The following is a 19,030-nucleotide window of genomic DNA, read 5'->3' as shown; positions in this document are numbered from 1 at the left end:
GTTCTGCGGGCAGGTCCATGTCTCGCTTCTTCCTGCTCCCCCTTTGGAGAAGGTTCGGCTGGGACAAGTGGGACAGCTCCTTCCCCTACAACTGGACGACGCCATGGTTCTACGGAGACGTTGTTCGGTTTGTGAGGGAACACCAACTGGAGGGACTCAAGCCTAATTTGTGGAAGCCAAAGACTATCCACAAACTCATCAGAGCCAAGGACGAAATGGAGAACATTCCAGGACTTCATCACGACACACTGGAGACTGTTTGGACCAACGTGTCATCGGCTGGATTGACCAACGGGCACAAGGACTTGTCATGGATGGCGATACAGGGCGGACTGCCCGTCCGGTCATTCATGCACGCCCGGAACCTGTGCAAAACCAGGTACTGCCCAAGGTGCCCCTTCGTGGAAGAAACATCGCTGCACGCCTTTTGGGACTGCCGTTTTGCACAGCGCCTGTTGGTTACCCTGGAGGATGACCTGAGGAACTCCGTCCCCAGAGGGAGCCTATCGTACCATTCCGTACTTTATGGACTCTTCCCTGGGACTCACACTGTCGGAGCCATCCAGGAGGCTTGGCGCCTTATGAACTGCTTTAAGGACGCTATTTGGGTCGCCAGGAACCGGCTCATCTTGAAGAGGGAGAGGATATCTATCCAGGACTGCCGCAGGCTGATCCACAGCCTGCTCAGAGACTATTCCATCATGGACAGTCCGGACGACAGCGCCGAGGAGGAGGTTTAACCCTCTTCCACGCCCCCTCCCTCCTTTTCCCGTTTATGTGCGTCCTTCAATAAAGCTTCGGGCCTGTGATTTCCCCACCCTATCCCCTTTTTCCCTACCCCCATCCCCCAATCGCCGGTTCGTCGTTATTTATTGTCTAACTTTTTCTTTCAGCTTGAGTGCTACGGATAGCATAGGAGCGTGATGTATAGTTTAGTGCGTCGTACTCTATTGCTATGTAAGAAAGATTGTATATTTCTGTGTGTACGGGGCTGCGGCACTGTACATGGTTTGTTACTTTTTTTGAGAAGTGCATGATAATAAAGATGCTGTTAAATCAAAAAATCTGTTCTTATCAGTTTAATATCTGATACGTCCCCTATCTGGGGACCATATATTAAATGGATTTTTAGAACAGGGAGATGGAAAAAGAGCTTGCTCTGTCCACTCCACGCATTGACCTGGTATTGCAGTACCTCCAGGACCGGTGCACCCCTTCTTAACCCAGTTTCCAAAAGCAGAACTCAATTCACCTGATTCATATTAGCCCGATTTAATGAATTGGAAGAAAGCATACGTCTTCATATGCACCTCAATTTGGCCCATTCACTTTTCACACTTCCTCCTTTTGTTTTTTATCTTTCACACTTTTTACTTTCTTTATTCATCCAAATAGCAAACTCATCACCACTCAACCTGACCAACTCGGCTATGTCCCGTGCTGCAGTATCTTGTCCTCTGTCTTATCTAGATCATTTGCAATTGAATGGAATAGATCCCTTTTGGACAAAGTGGATTCACCTGCTGCTGCAGTGACCACAGGTGTGATAAGATCTAGAATTGGCATCTGGTGCGATCTCTCCGCTTCCACTCCAAATAAAGTTACCTGTTTATTCCTATCATGCATTGGTTTTTGGTGTTTTCTTTGAGCAATGATGATGGCTTCAGTGATCTGTTGGCTCCCCCTCCTGGAGGAAGAGTTTGCTTGCTCTTGGACATTCTAAAAGAGAGGTCATGAGAGACATTTAGCTTCTGAGCACAATTGGGGACAGTCATGGGTGATGAATGATTTGCAACCTGCTGTGAAGCCTGATACCGCAATATAAGGAACGTCAAATACTAAGAATGGGCGGCCTATGAAAGAATTAGTACTTTCATTAAGTATACTTAAACGGCTAATTGGGAATAGACAAACTGTAAAAAGCCCTCTGAGAAAGCCCCTCTCTAACCTTTGTTAGTAAGCTTTTCTGTAGTCTGCCTGTTGATGTATTTTCGGTTTGAACAGTGCACAACATGAAGAGACGGAACACTGGCGGCTTGTCACAATGCCCCCCGCTGACATCACAATAGCGCTGCTGCCTAGAAAGCTAGCTGCGCAGCAGAAGTTTCTCTTTGGGTGGGAGGTGGGCTAGTGGAAGGAGGGGGCAAGCTTTTTTTTTTTTTTTTTTTTCCCGGGTGGTAGGGGGATGATAGGAGAAGGGATGCGGGTGGTGAGAAGGGTACAGAGGGCAGGGTTTGGGGGCTGGGAAGGAAAGGGAAAAGATTAGGGTTTGGGGATGATGAAAGGGCTTTCTACGGGTAAGGATGGCAAAGGGTGGCAGTGACGGGAAGTCAGGCGACCTGTCCTGTCCGTCTTTATGTATCATGAATTGGAAAGACTGCAAGGGGGAGGGGAGTTGCTTGCGCCCAAAAGGAGGAGTTATTCAGATTCATTGCAGTGGGCGGCGGCTGCAAAACGCACCAATCTTCTTGTTTTTGCTCTGCAAAGCAGCCTTTTCAAGGGTTGGCTTGGGTGACAAAATGTCTTCTGTAGGTGTGGGTTTGTCTCCCCTCACTCTCTCTCCCTAAGATGTGTCCGGCATAGGCCAGGGTGCCACTCGAGGCCCAAACCAATTCTGGTTATCGCTTCTCGGCCTTTTGGCTAAGATCAAGTGTAGTATCTGTTCTTATCAGTTTAATATCTGATACGTCCCCTATCTGGGGACCATATATTAAATGGATTTTTAGAACAGGGAGATGGAAAAAGAGCTTGCTCTGTCCACTCCACGCATTGACCTGGTATTGCAGTACCTCCAGGACCGGTGCACCCCTTCTTAACCCAGTTTCCAAAAGCAGAACTCAATTCACCTGATTCATATTAGCCCGATTTAATGAATTGGAAGAAAGCATACGTCTTCATATGCACCTCAATTTGGCCCATTCACTTTTCACACTTCCTCCTTTTGTTTTTTATCTTTCACACTTTTTACTTTCTTTATTCATCCAAATAGCAAACTCATCACCACTCAACCTGACCAACTCGGCTATGTCCCGTGCTGCAGTATCTTGTCCTCTGTCTTATCTAGATCATTTGCAATTGAATGGAATAGATCCCTTTTGGACAAAGTGGATTCACCTGCTGCTGCAGTGACCACAGGTGTGATAAGATCTAGAATTGGCATCTGGTGCGATCTCTCCGCTTCCACTCCAAATAAAGTTACCTGTTTATTCCTATCATGCATTGGTTTTTGGTGTTTTCTTTGAGCAATGATGATGGCTTCAGTGATCTGTTGGCTCCCCCTCCTGGAGGAAGAGTTTGCTTGCTCTTGGACATTCTAAAAGAGAGGTCATGAGAGACATTTAGCTTCTGAGCACAATTGGGGACAGTCATGGGTGATGAATGATTTGCAACCTGCTGTGAAGCCTGATACCGCAATATAAGGAACGTCAAATACTAAGAATGGGCGGCCTATGAAAGAATTAGTACTTTCATTAAGTATACTTAAACGGCTAATTGGGAATAGACAAACTGTAAAAAGCCCTCTGAGAAAGCCCCTCTCTAACCTTTGTTAGTAAGCTTTTCTGTAGTCTGCCTGTTGATGTATTTTCCGTTTGAACAGTGCACAACATGAAGAGACGGAACACTGGCGGCTTGTCACAATGCCCCCCGCTGACATCACAATAGCGCTGCTGCCTAGAAAGCTAGCTGCGCAGCAGAAGTTTCTCTTTGGGTGGGAGGTGGGCTAGTGGAAGGAGGGGGCAAGCTTTTTTTTTTTTTTTTTTTTCCCGGGTGGTAGGGGGATGATAGGAGAAGGGATGCGGGTGGTGAGAAGGGTACAGAGGGCAGGGTTTGGGGGCTGGGAAGGAAAGGGAAAAGATTAGGGTTTGGGGATGATGAAAGGGCTTTCTACGGGTAAGGATGGCAAAGGGTGGCAGTGACGGGAAGTCAGGCGACCTGTCCTGTCCGTCTTTATGTATCATGAATTGGAAAGACTGCAAGGGGGAGGGGAGTTGCTTGCGCCCAAAAGGAGGAGTTATTCAGATTCATTGCAGTGGGCGGCGGCTGCAAAACGCACCAATCTTCTTGTTTTTGCTCTGCAAAGCAGCCTTTTCAAGGGTTGGCTTGGGTGACAAAATGTCTTCTGTAGGTGTGGGTTTGTCTCCCCTCACTCTCTCTCCCTAAGATGTGTCCGGCATAGGCCAGGGTGCCACTCGAGGCCCAAACCAATTCTGGTTATCGCTTCTCGGCCTTTTGGCTAAGATCAAGTGTAGTATCTGTTCTTATCAGTTTAATATCTGATACGTCCCTTATCTGGGGACCATATATTAAATGGATTTTTAGAACAGGGAGATGGAAAAAGAGCTTGCTCTGTCCACTCCACGCATTGACCTGGTATTGCAGTACCTCCAGGACCGGTGCACCCCTTCTTAACCCAGTTTCCAAAAGCAGAACTCAATTCACCTGATTCATATTAGCCCGATTTAATGAATTGGAAGAAAGCATACGTCTTCATATGCACCTCAATTTGGCCCATTCACTTTTCACACTTCCTCCTTTTGTTTTTTATCTTTCACACTTTTTACTTTCTTTATTCATCCAAATAGCAAACTCATCACCACTCAACCTGACCAACTCGGCTATGTCCCGTGCTGCAGTATCTTGTCCTCTGTCTTATCTAGATCATTTGCAATTGAATGGAATAGATCCCTTTTGGACAAAGTGGATTCACCTGCTGCTGCAGTGACCACAGGTGTGATAAGATCTAGAATTGGCATCTGGTGCGATCTCTCCGCTTCCACTCCAAAGAAAGTTACCTGTTTATTCCTATCATGCATTGGTTTTTGGTGTTTTCTTTGAGCAATGATGATGGCTTCAGTGATCTGTTGGCTCCCCCTCCTGGAGGAAGAGTTTGCTTGCTCTTGGACATTCTAAAAGAGAGGTCATGAGAGACATTTAGCTTCTGAGCACAATTGGGGACAGTCATGGGTGATGAATGATTTGCAACCTGCTGTGAAGCCTGATACCGCAATATAAGGAACGTCAAATACTAAGAATGGGCGGCCTATGAAAGAATTAGTACTTTCATTAAGTATACTTAAACGGCTAATTGGGAATAGACAAACTGTAAAAAGCCCTCTGAGAAAGCCCCTCTCTAACCTTTGTTAGTAAGCTTTTCTGTAGTCTGCCTGTTGATGTATTTTCCGTTTGAACAGTGCACAACATGAAGAGACGGAACACTGGCGGCTTGTCACAATGCCCCCCGCTGACATCACAATAGCGCTGCTGCCTAGAAAGCTAGCTGCGCAGCAGAAGTTTCTCTTTGGGTGGGAGGTGGGCTAGTGGAAGGAGGGGGCAAGCTTTTTTTTTTTTTTTTTTTTCCCGGGTGGTAGGGGAATGATAGGAGAAGGGATGCGGGTGGTGAGAAGGGTACAGAGGGCAGGGTTTGGGGGCTGGGAAGGAAAGGGAAAAGATTAGGGTTTGGGGATGATGAAAGGGCTTTCTACGGGTAAGGATGGCAAAGGGTGGCAGTGACGGGAAGTCAGGTGACCTGTCCTGTCCGTCTTTATGTATCATGAATTGGAAAGACTGCAAGGGGGAGGGGAGTTGCTTGCGCCCAAAAGGAGGAGTTATTCAGATTCATTGCAGTGGGCGGCGGCTGCAAAACGCACCATTCTTCTTGTTTTTGCTCTGCAAAGCAGCCTTTTCAAGGGTTGGCTTGGGTGACAAAATGTCTTCTGTAGGTGTGGGTTTGTCTCCCCTCACTCTCTCTCCCTAAGATGTGTCCGGCATAGGCCAGGGTGCCACTCGAGGCCCAAACCAATTCTGGTTATCGCTTCTCGGCCTTTTGGCTAAGATCAAGTGTAGTATCTGTTCTTATCAGTTTAATATCTGATACGTCCCCTATCTGGGGACCATATATTAAATGGATTTTTAGAACAGGGAGATGGAAAAAGAGCTTGCTCTGTCCACTCCACGCATTGACCTGGTATTGCAGTACTCCAGGACCGGTGCACCCCTTCTTAACCCAGTTTCCAAAAGCAGAACTCAATTCACCTGATTCATATTAGCCCGATTTAATGAATTGGAAGAAAGCATACGTCTTCATATGCACCTCAATTTGGCCCATTCACTTTTCACACTTCCTCCTTTTGTTTTTTATCTTTCACACTTTTTACTTTCTTTATTCATCCAAATAGCAAACTCATCACCACTCAACCTGACCAACTCGGCTATGTCCCGTGCTGCAGTATCTTGTCCTCTGTCTTATCTAGATCATTTGCAATTGAATGGAATAGATCCCTTTTGGACAAAGTGGATTCACCTGCTGCTGCAGTGACCACAGGTGTGATAAGATCTAGAATTGGCATCTGGTGCGATCTCTCCGCTTCCACTCCAAAGAAAGTTACCTGTTTATTCCTATCATGCATTGGTTTTTGGTGTTTTCTTTGAGCAATGATGATGGCTTCAGTGATCTGTTGGCTCCCCCTCCTGGAGGAAGAGTTTGCTTGCTCTTGGACATTCTAAAAGAGAGGTCATGAGAGACATTTAGCTTCTGAGCACAATTGGGGACAGTCATGGGTGATGAATGATTTGCAACCTGCTGTGAAGCCTGATACCGCAATATAAGGAACGTCAAATACTAAGAATGGGCGGCCTATGAAAGAATTAGTACTTTCATTAAGTATACTTAAACGGCTAATTGGGAATAGACAAACTGTAAAAAGCCCTCTGAGAAAGCCCCCCTCTAACCTTTGATAGTAAGCTTTTCTGTAGTCTGCCTGTTGATGTATTTTCCGTTTGAACAGTGCACAACATGAAGAGACGGAACACTGGCGGCTTGTCACAATGCCCCCCGCTGACATCACAATAGCGCTGCTGCCTAGAAAGCTAGCTGCGCAGCAGAAGTTTCTCTTTGGGTGGGAGGTGGGCTAGTGGAAGGAGGGGGCAAGCTTTTTTTTTTTTTTTTTTCCCGGGTGGTAGGGGGATGATAGGAGAAGGGATGCGGGTGGTGAGAAGGGTACAGAGGGCAGGGTTTGGGGGCTGGGAAGGAAAGGGAAAAGATTAGGGTTTGGGGATGATGAAAGGGCTTTCTACGGGTAAGGATGGCAAAGGGTGGCAGTGACGGGAAGTCAGGCGACCTGTCCTGTCCGTCTTTATGTATCATGAATTGGAAAGACTGCAAGGGGGAGGGGAGTTGCTTGCGCCCAAAAGGAGGAGTTATTCAGATTCATTGCAGTGGGCGGCGGCTGCAAAACGCACCATTCTTCTTGTTTTTGCTCTGCAAAGCAGCCTTTTCAAGGGTTGGCTTGGGTGACAAAATGTCTTCTGTAGGTGTGGGTTTGTCTCCCCTCACTCTCTCTCCCTAAGATGTGTCCGGCATAGGCCAGGGTGCCACTCGAGGCCCAAACCAATTCTGGTTATCGCTTCTCGGCCTTTTGGCTAAGATCAAGTGTAGTATCTGTTCTTATCAGTTTAATATCTGATACGTCCCCTATCTGGGGACCATATATTAAATGGATTTTTAGAACAGGGAGATGGAAAAAGAGCTTGCTCTGTCCACTCCACGCATTGACCTGGTATTGCAGTACCTCCAGGACCGGTGCACCCCTTCTTAACCCAGTTTCCAAAAGCAGAACTCAATTCACCTGATTCATATTAGCCCGATTTAATGAATTGGAAGAAAGCATACGTCTTCATATGCACCTCAATTTGGCCCATTCACTTTTCACACTTCCTCCTTTTGTTTTTTATCTTTCACACTTTTTACTTTCTTTATTCATCCAAATAGCAAACTCATCACCACTCAACCTGACCAACTCGGCTATGTCCCGTGCTGCAGTATCTTGTCCTCTGTCTTATCTAGATCATTTGCAATTGAATGGAATAGATCCCTTTTGGACAAAGTGGATTCACCTGCTGCTGCAGTGACCACAGGTGTGATAAGATCTAGAATTGGCATCTGGTGCGATCTCTCCGCTTCCACTCCAAATAAAGTTACCTGTTTATTCCTATCATGCATTGGTTTTTGGTGTTTTCTTTGAGCAATGATGATGGCTTCAGTGATCTGTTGGCTCCCCCTCCTGGAGGAAGAGTTTGCTTGCTCTTGGACATTCTAAAAGAGAGGTCATGAGAGACATTTAGCTTCTGAGCACAATTGGGGACAGTCATGGGTGATGAATGATTTGCAACCTGCTGTGAAGCCTGATACCGCAATATAAGGAACGTCAAATACTAAGAATGGGCGGCCTATGAAAGAATTAGTACTTTCATTAAGTATACTTAAACGGCTAATTGGGAATAGACAAACTGTAAAAAGCCCTCTGAGAAAGCCCCTCTCTAACCTTTGTTAGTAAGCTTTTCTGTAGTCTGCCTGTTGATGTATTTTCCGTTTGAACAGTGCACAACATGAAGAGACGGAACACTGGCGGCTTGTCACAATGCCCCCCGCTGACATCACAATAGCGCTGCTGCCTAGAAAGCTAGCTGCGCAGCAGAAGTTTCTCTTTGGGTGGGAGGTGGGCTAGTGGAAGGAGGGGGCAAGCTTTTTTTTTTTTTTTTTTTTCCCGGGTGGTAGGGGGATGATAGGAGAAGGGATGCGGGTGGTGAGAAGGGTACAGAGGGCAGGGTTTGGGGGCTGGGAAGGAAAGGGAAAAGATTAGGGTTTGGGGATGATGAAAGGGCTTTCTACGGGTAAGGATGGCAAAGGGTGGCAGTGACGGGAAGGCAGGCGACCTGTCCTGTCCGTCTTTATGTATCATGAATTGGAAAGACTGCAAGGGGGAGGGGAGTTGCTTGCGCCCAAAAGGAGGAGTTATTCAGATTCATTGCAGTGGGCGGCGGCTGCAAAACGCACCATTCTTCTTGTTTTTGCTCTGCAAAGCAGCCTTTTCAAGGGTTGGCTTGGGTGACAAAATGTCTTCTGTAGGTGTGGGTTTGTCTCCCCTCACTCTCTCTCCCTAAGATGTGTCCGGCATAGGCCAGGGTGCCACTCGAGGCCCAAACCAATTCTGGTTATTGCTTCTCGGCCTTTTGGCTAAGATCAAGTGTAGTATCTGTTCTTATCAGTTTAATATCTGATACGTCCCCTATCTGGGGACCATATATTAAATGGATTTTTAGAACAGGGAGATGGAAAAAGAGCTTGCTCTGTCCACTCCACGCATTGACCTGGTATTGCAGTACCTCCAGGACCGGTGCACCCCTTCTTAACCCAGTTTCCAAAAGCAGAACTCAATTCACCTGATTCATATTAGCCCGATTTAATGAATTGGAAGAAAGCATACGTCTTCATATGCACCTCAATTTGGCCCATTCACTTTTCACACTTCCTCCTTTTGTTTTTTATCTTTCACACTTTTTACTTTCTTTATTCATCCAAATAGCAAACTCATCACCACTCAACCTGACCAACTCGGCTATGTCCCGTGCTGCAGTATCTTGTCCTCTGTCTTATCTAGATCATTTGCAATTGAATGGAATAGATCCCTTTTGGACAAAGTGGATTCACCTGCTGCTGCAGTGACCAGAGGTGTGATAAGATCTAGAATTGGCATCTGGTGCGATCTCTCCGCTTCCACTCCAAATAAAGTTACCTGTTTATTCCTATCATGCATTGGTTTTTGGTGTTTTCTTTGAGCAATGATGATGGCTTCAGTGATCTGTTGGCTCCCCCTCCTGGAGGAAGAGTTTGCTTGCTCTTGGACATTCTAAAAGAGAGGTCATGAGAGACATTTAGCTTCTGAGCACAATTGGGGACAGTCATGGGTGATGAATGATTTGCAACCTGCTGTGAAGCCTGATACCGCAATATAAGGAACGTCAAATACTAAGAATGGGCGGCCTATGAAAGAATTAGTACTTTCATTAAGTATACTTAAACGGCTAATTGGGAATAGACAAACTGTAAAAAGCCCTCTGAGAAAGCCCCTCTCTAACCTTTGTTAGTAAGCTTTTCTGTAGTCTGCCTGTTGATGTATTTTCCGTTTGAACAGTGCACAACATGAAGAGACGGAACACTGGCGGCTTGTCACAATGCCCCCCGCTGACATCACAATAGCGCTGCTGCCTAGAAAGCTAGCTGCGCAGCAGAAGTTTCTCTTTGGGGGGGAGGTGGGCTAGTGGAAGGAGGGGGCAAGCTTTTTTTTTTTTTTTTTTTTCCCGGGTGGTAGGGGGATGATAGGAGAAGGGATGCGGGTGGTGAGAAGGGTACAGAGGGCAGGGTTTGGGGGCTGGGAAGGAAAGGGAAAAGATTAGGGTTTGGGGATGATGAAAGGGCTTTCTACGGGTAAGGATGGCAAAGGGTGGCAGTGACGGGAAGTCAGGCGACCTGTCCTGTCCGTCTTTATGTATCATGAATTGGAAAGACTGCAAGGGGGAGGGGAGTTGCTTGCGCCCAAAAGGAGGAGTTATTCAGATTCATTGCAGTGGGCGGCGGCTGCAAAACGCACCATTCTTCTTGTTTTTGCTCTGCAAAGCAGCCTTTTCAAGGGTTGGCTTGGGTGACAAAATGTCTTCTGTAGGTGTGGGTTTGTCTCCCCTCACTCTCTCTCCCTAAGATGTGTCCGGCATAGGCCAGGGTGCCACTCGAGGCCCAAACCAATTCTGGTTATCGCTTCTCGGCCTTTTGGCTAAGATCAAGTGTAGTATCTGTGAGGCTCGGCAGATGCAATGCACACTGGAAGGTTGCGCTTGCTAGTACTCTTGATGTATAGTATATTCATCTAGAGGAAAACATGGCCCTACCAGGATCGAGGCTATTAGACTGAGTAAGTGTGGGGGCTATGGTGCAATGTGCCCCAGGACTGACGACCCTGGAGTGAGTCTGAGCTTGCTGGCTTGGGACCCCGGCGAGCCTTGGGCTCTGTAGCACACCGTACCTTGCCCTTTCATACTTTCTGAGCATATTGCTCTATCCCGGCCTTCTGGCTAGGAAGGGAAATTTTTATAATCATGGTCGGAGGTCCGTTCAGCTTTGGGCTGAGAAACCAACACCCGGTTGGAGGTCCGGGTCAGCTTCGGCTGAGAAACCAACACCCGGTTGGAGGTCTGGGTCAGCTTCGGCTGAGAAACCAACACCCGGTTGGAGGTCCGGGTCAGCTTCGGCTGAGAAACCAACACCCGGTTGGAGGTCCGGTTAGCCTTGGGCTGAGAAACCAACACCGGTTGACGGTCCGGGCAGTTTCGGCTGCGAAACCAACAACTAGTAGCTCTCTACTCCACTTGGGTAAGATGCCTGGGTGGACGCTGGGAGCAACGACAAGGCTCAACCAGGCTTCGGCTTGGGGGAGCACCGAAGATCCCTGACCCTTGCTGTGGCCTTCTGGCTCGGAGGGACGGGGTTGATTTTTGGGGACCCTCTCCTCACGGAGGGGTCCACACGAATCCTAGCCTTTGCACTGTTTTTGGTGTGACTTCGGTCATGCATTTTTTGCGGTGCTTTGGAAAGCTTCATTAAATCAAAAAATCTGTTCTTATCAGTTTAATATCTGATACGTCCCCTATCTGGGGACCATATATTAAATGGATTTTTAGAACAGGGAGATGGAAAAAGAGCTTGCTCTGTCCACTCCACGCATTGACCTGGTATTGCAGTACCTCCAGGACCGGTGCACCCCTTCTTAACCCAGTTTCCAAAAGCAGAACTCAATTCACCTGATTCATATTAGCCCGATTTAATGAATTGGAAGAAAGCATACGTCTTCATATGCACCTCAATTTGGCCCATTCACTTTTCACACTTCCTCCTTTTGTTTTTTATCTTTCACACTTTTTACTTTCTTTATTCATCCAAATAGCAAACTCATCACCACTCAACCTGACCAACTCGGCTATGTCCCGTGCTGCAGTATCTTGTCCTCTGTCTTATCTAGATCATTTGCAATTGAATGGAATAGATCCCTTTTGGACAAAGTGGATTCACCTGCTGCTGCAGTGACCAGAGGTGTGATAAGATCTAGAATTGGCATCTGGTGCGATCTCTCCGCTTCCACTCCAAATAAAGTTACCTGTTTATTCCTATCATGCATTGGTTTTTGGTGTTTTCTTTGAGCAATGATGATGGCTTCAGTGATCTGTTAGCTCCCCCTCCTGGAGGAAGAGTTTGCTTGCTCTTGGACATTCTAAAAGAGAGGTCATGAGAGACATTTAGCTTCTGAGCACAATTGGGGACAGTCATGGGTGATGAATGATTTGCAACCTGCTGTGAAGCCTGATACCGCAATATAAGGAACGTCAAATACTAAGAATGGGCGGCCTATGAAAGAATTAGTACTTTCATTAAGTATACTTAAACGGCTAATTGGGAATAGACAAACTGTAAAAAGCCCTCTGAGAAAGCCCCTCTCTAACCTTTGTTAGTAAGCTTTTCTGTAGTCTGCCTGTTGATGTATTTTCCGTTTGAACAGTGCACAACATGAAGAGACGGAACACTGGCGGCTTGTCACAATGCCCCCCGCTGACATCACAATAGCGCTGCTGCCTAGAAAGCTAGCTGCGCAGCAGAAGTTTCTCTTTGGGTGGGAGGTGGGCTAGTGGAAGGAGGGGGCAAGCTTTTTTTTTTTTTTTTCCCGGGTGGTAGGGGGATGATAGGAGAAGGGATGCGGGTGGTGAGAAGGGTACAGAGGGCAGGGTTTGGGGGCTGGGAAGGAAAGGGAAAAGATTAGGGTTTGGGGATGATGAAAGGGCTTTCTACGGGTAAGGATGGCAAAGGGTGGCAGTGACGGGAAGTCAGGCGACCTGTCCTGTCCGTCTTTATGTATCATGAATTGGAAAGACTGCAAGGGGGAGGGGAGTTGCTTGCGCCCAAAAGGAGGAGTTATTCAGATTCATTGCAGTGGGCGGCGGCTGCAAAACGCACCATTCTTCTTGTTTTTGCTCTGCAAAGCAGCCTTTTCAAGGGTTGGCTTGGGTGACAAAATGTCTTCTGTAGGTGTGGGTTTGTCTCCCCTCACTCTCTCTCCCTAAGATGTGTCCGGCATAGGCCAGGGTGCCACTCGAGGCCCAAACCAATTCTGGTTATCGCTTCTCGGCCTTTTGGCTAAGATCAAGTGTAGTATCTGTTCTTATCAGTTTAATATCTGATACGTCCCCTATCTGGGGACCATATATTAAATGGATTTTTAGAACAGGGAGATGGAAAAAGAGCTTGCTCTGTCCACTCCACGCATTGACCTGGTATTGCAGTATCTCCAGGACCGGTGCACCCCTTCTTAACCCAGTTTCCAAAAGCAGAACTCAATTCACCTGATTCATATTAGCCCGATTTAATGAATTGGAAGAAAGCATACGTCTTCATATGCACCTCAATTTGGCCCATTCACTTTTCACACTTCCTCCTTTTGTTTTTTATCTTTCACACTTTTTACTTTCTTTATTCATCCAAATAGCAAACTCATCACCACTCAACCTGACCAACTCGGCTATGTCCCGTACTGCAGTATCTTGTCCTCTGTCTTATCTAGATCATTTGCAATTGAATGGAATAGATCCCTTTTGGACAAAGTGGATTCACCTGCTGCTGCAGTGACCACAGGTGTGATAAGATCTAGAATTGGCATCTGGTGCGATCTCTCCGCTTCCACTCCAAATAAAGTTACCTGTTTATTCCTATCATGCATTGGTTTTTGGTGTTTTCTTTGAGCAATGATGATGGCTTCAGTGATCTGTTGGCTCCCCCTCCTGGAGGAAGAGTTTGCTTGCTCTTGGACATTCTAAAAGAGAGGTCATGAGAGACATTTAGCTTCTGAGCACAATTGGGGACAGTCATGGGTGATGAATGATTTGCAACCTGCTGTGAAGCCTGATACCGCAATATAAGGAACGTCAAATACTAAGAATGGGCGGCCTATGAAAGAATTAGTACTTTCATTAAGTATACTTAAACGGCTAATTGGGAATAGACAAACTGTAAAAAGCCCTCTGAGAAAGCCCCTCTCTAACCTTTGTTAGTAAGCTTTTCTGTAGTCTGCCTGTTGATGTATTTTCCGTTTGAACAGTGCACAACATGAAGAGACGGAACACTGGCGGCTTGTCACAATGCCCCCCGCTGACATCACAATAGCGCTGCTGCCTAGAAAGCTAGCTGCGCAGCAGAAGTTTCTCTTTGGGTGGGAGGTGGGCTAGTGGAAGGAGGGGGCAAGCTTTTTTTTTTTTTTTTTTTTCCCGGGTGGTAGGGGGATGATAGGAGAAGGGATGCGGGTGGTGAGAAGGGTACAGAGGGCAGGGTTTGGGGGCTGGGAAGGAAAGGGAAAAGATTAGGGTTTGGGGATGATGAAAGGGCTTTCTACGGGTAAGGATGGCAAAGGGTGGCAGTGACGGGAAGTCAGGCGACCTGTCCTGTCCGTCTTTATGTATCATGAATTGGAAAGACTGCAAGGGGGAGGGGAGTTGCTTGCGCCCAAAAGGAGGAGTTATTCAGATTCATTGCAGTGGGCGGCGGCTGCAAAACGCACCATTCTTCTTGTTTTTGCTCTGCAAAGCAGCCTTTTCAAGGGTTGGCTTGGGTGACAAAATGTCTTCTGTAGGTGTGGGTTTGTCTCCCCTCACTCTCTCTCCCTAAGATGTGTCCGGCATAGGCCAGGGTGCCACTCGAGGCCCAAACCAATTCTGGTTATCGCTTCTCGGCCTTTTGGCTAAGATCAAGTGTAGTATCTGTTCTTATCAGACGTCTCTGCACAGTGGTGAGGGAGCCATCCCACATCCTTAACGGCAACGGATTCTGGACGGGTAAGTGGTCAGTAACCGTTCGACTCTACAGGGAACCAGCATCCGAGGATGGTCTCCAGCACCTGCCCCCGACATTCTCTCTGGGAAACTCCTTTGGTCTCATCTACTACCCGGACATGCCACACAACTGCAGGAAATGTGGCGGGAAAGGGCATTCGATGAAGACCTGCAAGGAGGACGCCTGCAGGGTTTGCCGGGTGACAGGACACAGCTCCAAGGACTGCCCAAAGAAGAAGACTTGCAACCTATGTGGACAGGCGGACCACCTTTACAAGGACTGCCCACAGCGGGAGAAATCCTGGGCAAGGGTTGCCGCGGCGACCCAGTATCGGGTAGTCACAGCTTCGTCGACCAAGGCAGCTACGACCAAGGCCACAGAGGCCAAGGACAAGGCGGCCAAGAACCCAGCGACCGTGGCTCCAGCCGATGCCCCAGCAGCCACGGAGTCCAGGGAAAAGAAGGGTAAGAAAACTGTTGCCCCCTCCCTGGTCCCCCCCCCCTGTCACCCCTGTCCAAACCCCTCCCCCCCCGGCCAACCCTACTGAGGATTCCACCACCTCCACCTCATTTCCCTACTCCTCAGTTGGTCTCCTCACCCCCCCCCCAAAGCCCACTCTCCCTCCCCAGACCATGAGAGCAGAGGGCCTCAGCACTCTTGCACTTTTCACCGAGGAGGATTTTCCAGCTCTTGTCTCCTCAGGTACAGGCCAAAGGAAAAGGAAGGTGGAAGATAGTCCTGTCGCAGAACCTTCCAAGCTGTTCATTGTGGACCCCAATCCACCCCAGGAAGAGGAGGATGGCCTCCTCCCAGAACCGGACGTGTTGGAGCAGATGGTGGAGTCCCTTGTGGCCGAAGAAGAAATGGAGGAGTCGGAAGCCACTGAGGCACCATCCCTGCTTGATCAGCTAGCAGAAGAGGGTCTGCTGGAGATACCCTTACCAGCAGGTGCCAAAGAGGAAGAACCGCCCGACCGGAGTGGTAACTAAGGCACACCGCCTGCTCTAACTTTCTCTTTCCTCCAATGACTGCTAACATTAACATCTTTTCCATTAATGTTAGGAGCATCAGAGACAAGTTCCGACGACAGACAATTTTTGCGTTCCTTAACACTCAGTCTAGTGATGTATTTTTCCTGCAGGAATGCTCCCTTCCCTCCTCTAGGTCCTTCAACCATCTGGCCAGGGAGTGGACCCATGGCCCATCCTACTGGTCTGGCGGGGGCGACTGTAGGTCCGCGGGGGTCGCCGTGCTGATCAGGGGAAGCGCCTTCACATTGGACTCTGTTCAGGAAATCGTCTGCGGCAGGTTACTGCTCGTGGATGGCACCTGGGCGGGAGAACCTGTCAGGTTCATCAATGTGTATGCTTCTCCTGTGAAGAGCGATCGACTGGAGCTCCTCCAAGCCCTGCGCCCTCAGCTCGCTACCGCCAGGACGGTAGTGATGGCCGGGGATTTCAACTGCCCGATTGAGGAGGATGGACGCAGTTCTGGAACGGCTGCCAAGTTGGACGTCACATCCAAACTGCTCATTGAGATGGTGACCGAAGCCTCTCTTGTGGACGTGGTTGGCTCCATCGGACACGGATCCGTGAACTATTCATGGTGCCGATCCGATGGCTCGCTGCGTTCCAGGATTGACTTTGTGTTTACCTCTCGGGCGGTTGGGCGGAGTGGGCACTCGATGGTCCCCTGCTTCTTCTCTGACCACAGAGCCATTCACTTTCAAGGTGTGCTGGGCCATGGCTTCCCCATTGGCCCGGGCTCCTGGAAGCTGAACTGCTCTCTGCTGGAAAAGGGTGAGATTCTGGAGGAGCTTAGAGCTGCCTACTCCACGTGGCGGGCCTACAAGGCGGGCTTCCAGTCTGTTTCTGACTGGTGGGAATACGTTAAACTCGAGTTCCGTTTCTTCTTTCAGGCAAAGAGTCAACAACAGGCGTGTCTGAAGAGGAGGGACTTCAGGAGACTCCAGCGTGAGCTGCGTTCCCTGCAGGACCTTCTTCGATGCGGCTGGGACGTGAGAGAGGAGCTGGAGGAGACTAAGAGGAGCCTGAAAAGGCACTTCGAGGAGGAGTCCGAGCGAATTGTCTTCCGTTCCAAAGTGGAGAACCTGGAGAAGGGTGAGAAATGTAACTCATTCTTTTTCAGGAAACTCCACGCCGGTCACACGCCCATGAATGAACTACGAGACGAGAGTGGAAACATGCGACGCGGGAAAGAGAACGTGATGAAGGTCGTCAGCGACTTCTACAGCGAACTCTACGCCCGCAAGACTACTGACCCCGAGGCCGCCGATAAGTTCCTGTCAGGTATCACTAACCATCTTGACCCTGCAGACGCGGCGGCCATGGATGTTCCTCTGACGGTGGACGAGCTGCTCTCGGCCGCCAAATCCTTTAGTTCTGGCAGGACACCGGGCAGTGACGGCCTCCCAGCAGAGCTCTATGTAGCGCTGGGAGACCTAATCTGTCCGGACCTGTTAGGGCTGTATGAGGAGATGGTGGTGGAGGGCAGAATGCCTCCATCTCTGAGGGAAGGAATGGTCACGATCCTGTACAAGCGTAAAGGAGAGAGGTGCGACCTGAAGAATTGGCGTCCCATCACCCTTCTGAACGTCGACTACAAGATCCTGGCCAAGACGATGGCAACGAGATTGAAGACTGTTATCGGACGGATCATCCACCCGGATCAGACCTGCGGCATCCCCGGACGTCGCATCGCAGACAGCCTGGCTCTCATGCGGGACACGGTCGAGTACATCAAAGCCCGCCGGGTGCACGCAGCCCTGATCTCGTTGGATCAGGAAAAGGCCTTCGACCGTGTTTCCCATGAGTTCCTGGGCAAAGCTCTGCACAGGATAGGTTTGGGTAACATGTTTTGCTTGTATGTCCAACTAATGTATTTTGATATTCACAGCTCGGTGTTGGTGAACGGCTGGAAGACTGACCCCTTCCCGGTCCTCTCAGGGGTCAGACAAGGCTGTCCTCTGTCACCTCTTCTTTTTGTTTGTGTTATAGAACTCTTTGCAGAGGCTATCCGGCGGAATGGAGAGATCAGAGGGATCACCGCACCAGGACCAGAACGCTTCGAGGTCAAGTGCTCGCTCTACATGGACGACGTGACCGTCTTCTGCGCGGACCGGCGCTCAGTCGACACCCTCGTCCAGACCTGTGAGACCTTCGGACGGGCTTCGGGAGCCAAAGTCAACTGCGGGAAGTCGGAAGCCATGCTCTTCGGGGACTGGCAGCCGGCCTCTTCCGCCCCCTTCCCTTTCAGCATCCAGCCGGATTTCATCAAGGTTCTTGGAGTCTGGTTCGGGAAGGAAGGAGCAGCCCTCAAGTCCTGGGAGGAACGCTTGACCAAGATCACCCAACGGATCGGTCTGTGGAGCCTCAGACGCCTCACCTGTGAGGGCAAAGCACTGGTCCTGCGTAACGAGGTACTGCCCGTGCTGCAGTACACGGCCCAGGCCTGGCCCCCCCTTGCCACCGTGTGCAGGGCCATTACCAGGACGGTGTTTCGTTTTGTCTGGGGATCCAAGATGGACAGAGTAAAGCGGAGCATCATGTACAAGGATCCTCGCAAGGGTGGGAAGGGCGTACCCGATATCCCCACCCTCCTGCGATCCTCCTTCGTATGTGACTGCGTTCGCCGAACTCTGCGAGTCAAGAGAGGTTCCGCGGGTGGGTCCATGTCTCGCTTCTTCCTGCTGCCTCTTTGGAGACGGTTAGGCTGGGACAAGTGGGACAGCTCCTTCCCCTACAACTGGACGGCGCCATGGTTCTACGGAGACGTGGTTCGGTTTGTGAGGGAACACCAACTGGAGGGACTCAAGCTTGATTTGTGGAAGCCAAAGACTATCCACAAACTCATCAGAGCCAAGGACGAAATGGAGAACATTCCAGGACTTCATCACGACACACTGGAGACTGTTTGGACAAACGTGTCATCGGCTGGATTGACCAACGGGCACAAGGACTTGTCATGGATGGCGATACAGGGCGGACTACCCGTCCGGTCATTCATGCATGCCCGGAACCTGTGCAAAACCCGGTACTGCCCAAGGTGCCCCTTCGTGGAGGAAACATCGCTGCACGCCTTTTGGGACTGCCGTTTCGCACAGCGCCTGTTGGTTGCCCTGGAGGATGACCTGAGGAACTCCGTCCCCAGAGGGAGCCTATCGTACCATTCCGTACTTTATGGACTCTTCCCTGGGACTCACACCGTTGGAGCCATCCAGGAGGCTTGGCGCCTTATGAACTGCTTTAAGGACGCTATTTGGGTCGCCAGGAACCGGCTCATCTTGAAGAGGGAGAGGATGTCTATCCA

General features: G+C 49.2%; 7 non-coding genes and 3 pseudogenes across 7 annotated transcripts; all 10 read left to right on the top strand.

The window, feature by feature from the left end:
- Positions 1-1,013: 1,013 nt before the first annotated feature.
- Positions 1,014-1,217, top strand: LOC142293186 (U2 spliceosomal RNA; annotated as a pseudogene).
- A 1,403-nt stretch (positions 1,218-2,620) lies between these two features.
- LOC142293063 (U2 spliceosomal RNA) lies at positions 2,621-2,811 on the top strand. The gene has a single exon (XR_012751073.1). It is a non-coding gene; the product is annotated as a U2 spliceosomal RNA (small nuclear RNA).
- Positions 2,812-4,214: 1,403 nt separating this feature from the next.
- On the top strand, positions 4,215-4,405 carry LOC142293088 (U2 spliceosomal RNA). The gene has a single exon (XR_012751097.1). It is a non-coding gene; the product is annotated as a U2 spliceosomal RNA (small nuclear RNA).
- A 1,403-nt stretch (positions 4,406-5,808) lies between these two features.
- On the top strand, positions 5,809-5,998 carry LOC142293090 (U2 spliceosomal RNA). Its single transcript, XR_012751099.1, has one exon. It is a non-coding gene; the product is annotated as a U2 spliceosomal RNA (small nuclear RNA).
- A 1,401-nt stretch (positions 5,999-7,399) lies between these two features.
- Positions 7,400-7,590, top strand: LOC142293062 (U2 spliceosomal RNA). Its single transcript, XR_012751072.1, has one exon. It is a non-coding gene; the product is annotated as a U2 spliceosomal RNA (small nuclear RNA).
- A 1,403-nt stretch (positions 7,591-8,993) lies between these two features.
- LOC142293078 (U2 spliceosomal RNA) lies at positions 8,994-9,184 on the top strand. The gene has a single exon (XR_012751088.1). It is a non-coding gene; the product is annotated as a U2 spliceosomal RNA (small nuclear RNA).
- Positions 9,185-10,587: 1,403 nt separating this feature from the next.
- Positions 10,588-10,714, top strand: LOC142292719 (U2 spliceosomal RNA; annotated as a pseudogene).
- A 684-nt stretch (positions 10,715-11,398) lies between these two features.
- Positions 11,399-11,596, top strand: LOC142293218 (U2 spliceosomal RNA). The gene has a single exon (XR_012751203.1). It is a non-coding gene; the product is annotated as a U2 spliceosomal RNA (small nuclear RNA).
- Positions 11,597-12,995: 1,399 nt separating this feature from the next.
- On the top strand, positions 12,996-13,186 carry LOC142293076 (U2 spliceosomal RNA). The gene has a single exon (XR_012751086.1). It is a non-coding gene; the product is annotated as a U2 spliceosomal RNA (small nuclear RNA).
- Positions 13,187-14,589: 1,403 nt separating this feature from the next.
- On the top strand, positions 14,590-14,682 carry LOC142292680 (U2 spliceosomal RNA; annotated as a pseudogene).
- Positions 14,683-19,030: the final 4,348 nt, after the last annotated feature.

This window comes from Anomaloglossus baeobatrachus, chromosome 2, assembly GCF_048569485.1.
Source record: "Anomaloglossus baeobatrachus isolate aAnoBae1 chromosome 2, aAnoBae1.hap1, whole genome shotgun sequence".
NCBI classification, from domain to species: Eukaryota; Metazoa; Chordata; class Amphibia; order Anura; family Aromobatidae; genus Anomaloglossus; species Anomaloglossus baeobatrachus.
Note: the sequence above shows the minus strand (reverse complement) of the source record. Positions and strands in the feature narration are given on the sequence as shown.